The sequence below is a fragment of the Nannochloropsis gaditana genome (assembly GCF_000240725.1).
Source record: "Nannochloropsis gaditana CCMP526 unplaced genomic scaffold scaffold195, whole genome shotgun sequence".
In the NCBI taxonomy this organism is placed as follows: Eukaryota; class Eustigmatophyceae; order Eustigmatales; family Monodopsidaceae; genus Microchloropsis; species Microchloropsis gaditana.
In genome coordinates, this window is record NW_005803758.1 from 32,155 (window position 1) to 36,131 (window position 3,977).

The following is a 3,977-nucleotide window of genomic DNA, read 5'->3' on the forward strand; positions in this document are numbered from 1 at the left end:
TCACTTGTGTGGCCCTCTCCAATTCAGGATAAGTGTGTATCATAAAAATGCCGTCACTCTCACCAGTGCCGCCGAGGTGGACCGGTTGGATTTTAAACCCTGGAGGGAGGGCGGAGGGAGAGAGGGACGGAGACAGGGCCACAAAGACAAAGGCCGTGGAGAAGCCGGAGAATGGAGAAAGAAAGAGGGCGAGAGAGTGCGAGTGGGTAAGAAGAGAAAGCGCATGCTGGCAGGCCCTGGTCCCCTTGCCGTGACGGTCGCCCACCCTCTCCCCGTCCTACCCGAAGAATCCACGTTCAAATCCCCTACAAGATAGCCGGTGCGCCGATTCAATACGAGCCCACTCGTTCCCCCACTGCCTGAACCCAGTAGGAGGACCACGGGGAGGATGTTGGCCAGGTTGTCGATGGCTTGCTGGCCCCCACCTGAGGAGCAAGGCGGGAGGGATGGGGAGAGGTCGTGAGGGAGGCGAGGAGGGCGGAAGGAGGATGAGATGGAGATCTTCCAGGCAAAAGGAAAAGCAGCCGGATATACGCACCGCCAAAGCTGGAAAAGAGGCCGAGGGAGAGGTCTGAGGGGAGGAGGAAGCGAGAGGCGAGCCCCGCGGGGGGCCCCGCGAGAAAGACGGCTGGGTTGGCTACTAACACGACTCCGCCTGTCCGGTAACGGGGTGGGAGGGGGGAGGGTTATGCCTATTCAGACACCGCTTGCCACAGCTGTCCCAGGACTTCGCACTTCAGGCGTGTTTGTCGTGTTTCTGTCATCCCCTACGTCGGCGTACCTCGCAGGGCCGAGGAGTAGACAGCCCAGTCGCCGCCTTCACCGGACGAGGCGCGTCGTTGTTGGGCGCCCTGTTATCGTGGAGGTTGTCGAATGAGACGATGCGCGTGAGTAGCAACATGGGGGGGTTTGTTGAGGGAAGAAGGGGGGATACAGTAAAAAAGGACAGCTACAGGGGATTTAGAGGTAAAGAGTAAAACGGATAAATATGTGCCCGCCTTCTACGCCACCTGCATTATGCGCGCCAGCATATCTGAGGGCGCAGCTGGCGGATCATTTCCATCGTCACTGTCTACAATGTCGAAATCGCCTTGGTCCTCCCCACTCCCCAGGCGCGACGGGGAATGAGAGGGAGCAGGGAGGAGGAAGGCATGCGCTATTCTTGCGAGGAGCAGCAGGGACAGCAGGAGCCTAAGCCGTTGTTGACCGTCCGTATGCCACTGCACCGCCATGATACGCTGAGCCTCTCAAGGGCTGTGCATTGAAATATGCGAAAAGGGGCGTTAATGCGACCATTCAAGGGATCTCTGCCGCCCTCGAGGTCGTGGCCCGTCGGCTTTCACCTCCCCACAGCCTGCCTCACAACGCCACGCATGTGACAAAAAGATCAAGCACGAGCACAAGCATCACCGGCGACTTGGTCCGAACACGTCGTGCACCACGAAGAGGTGCATAGCTTGACCATTCCCGACCTCAGAGTCCTGCATGAGACCCTCCTCGCGTGCTAGCCTGGCCCCCCTGCATGTGTGGCAGGACTCGCTGGAACGACCCTCAATTCGCCGGAGACAGGGACCCACCGACCAAATGGGATGAGACGCCCTGCGCGTCCCGACGCGTGAAATGACAAGCGGGATGTGAGCCAGAATATGTATCAGCTCTGCAATTGCATTTACTGGAAATTTCAAATGACTGAGCGGATGGAGCTGCCTTCGTGACGCAGTTCAACTTGTTCATGCCCGCCTAGGAATGTGCGAGGTTCGCTACCAGGATGTGATTGAAGAATAACAAGCCAAAAAACACACAGACAGGAACGCACACGACTGAAGAGGGACAAACATTCAAAAAAGGCGAAAGTGCAAGCTCTGTTATAACCCCCCGCTGGATTACCAGGCTTACACACACCACTCTCCATTCTCCCCCCCGTGATTGAACAACTTAGCGATGACGTCTTCCTCCGTCTCGGCCCCACGTTCCCCTCTCCTGCTTGCAATAAGTGCGCTCTGCATGTTTCAGAACATGATCTGGAGCAGGCATGGAGCCTCCTTGTGGACGAGCGCGACGATCACGACGGAAATGTCGCCTCTCCCCACCTTGCCTTTACATGGTCCGAGCACGGGCTGTAAAAGTTGGTGCCGCAGTGAAGCCTGGAAAAGAAGAGACGGGGATAGACAAAAGAGCACGACTATGCCGGACATTGTAGGAAGCTTGAACATGACGGGAAGGCAGGGGATACACCTGGCAAGAATAAGAGGAGGAGCGAGCAGAGCGGCCAGAGTGTCTCCCTCTCCCGCGGCGGACGGTAAGAGCGCGTGTAGGAGGGTCAAGGAGCATGCATTAAGGCGTGTGGTGGGATCAAGACTTGATGAGCACAGTCTAACACTGAGAGACCCTAACTCGCATCTTCTCAGCGAAGAAGCGCCAACCAGTAGCCTCGTCCTCCTCTCCCAAAGATGGGGCGCTTTCAGAAGATCTGGGTCCGCCCTCGACGCTGACCTTCAAAAACGCGCCATCCTCTTTACGTACGTATGCAATACGCTTGTCGATTTCTTACTCGGCCCTCCGCGCTTGTGCGACTTCTCCGACACTAGCTTATCCTTTCCTGCTTTCCTTTCTCCCTCCCTACCCTCCTCTCTCCCTCCTGCCCCTTCTTGCCCTGGTATCCCTCTCCTTCAGGGATGATCAACGGTGTCTTCATTCGCACAGCCTGGGACCATAACGGGCGCGCGCACTACGAAAAAGTGATGACGAGCGAGGAGATGACTCTGGCTCAGGTGTGACCACCCTCCCTCCCTCCCTCCATCCATCCATCATCCCTGTTTGCCGGCAAACTGCCATTCGCCCCATTTTCATCGGCCTCATCGTTTCCAACGCTCTTTTCCTCAGGAGCTCAGCGTGTTTGCCGAGGAGAGGCGCGTGGTGCACCTTTACTGGCACGGCTCTCAGTGGGTACTCCACCTGGACCTGGACCCCGCTCTGAACTACGACAACTACCTAGGGTACTGCAAGGTGAGGGCGCCGGGAAGGGGGGGTTAGGAAAGTCCGAGAGGGCGTGGATGGGAGGAAGCAGGGGGAGAACAGAGGATCCTGGGGGAGTGCCTTTCTTCTGTCAGGTTTTTGGCGACGCCCTTACGTTCACTCCGCCACTGCCCCTCCCTCGACCTTATCATGATGCCTCCCTTTGCCCGGCTTACCTTCCCATTCTCCTCCTTCTCTCCCCGTCCTGCCTTCTTTTCATCCTTTTCGCGCTGTTCTCCGATTTCTCTGCTAACCCTTTCCTGTATCTGCAGGTGAACAGCCGCGACCCTGGGCGCACGGACCGCTCTTGGCTGCTTCGAGAGAACAAGAAATGGCTCCCAGCCACCAGTCTCCGCGTGCATGTGCCGGGTCGACAGTACGAGAAAAGAGAGGTAGTCAGCGGGGCTGGAAAGGGGGAGAGGAGACCTGGGGAGAGTGGGATTTTTTCTCACCTGAGAGACAGGAGGGGTCGGGAGGGGTATTCGTTCCTGGCATGCCGCTTGACGGTCCCTCCCTCTCTGTCTATGCAATTCACCTTCCGTAGGAATCCGCTTCAGCCGCGGCCGCCCTTGCCTCCATCCCCACCCCGCCTCGTCTAGTGCCCGTCTTCATTGCCTTCTTCCTGGATGCCGTCGGCACTGGTACGAGGGAGGCAAGGTCGAGAGAAGGGACGTTTTTCTGGCAAAACTTACCCTCCTTCCTGCCCCCTCAGGTCTCGCAAGCCCTCTCTTGCCCTTTTACATCATGAGCCTCGGCGCCAATGCCTTCCAGCTCGGTAGGCCTGGGGTCTGGGTCCTCGCAACTTCCCCTCCCTTCTCCTCTCACACAATGTCCCCCCTTTCTAGGTTTGGTGCTCGCCTTCAATTACCTGGCGCAGACTATCGGCTGCATCGTCATGGGCAGCATATCCGACCGGTGCGGGCGCAGACAGGTAGGGACAGGGGAAGGGCGGGGGGAGGGCG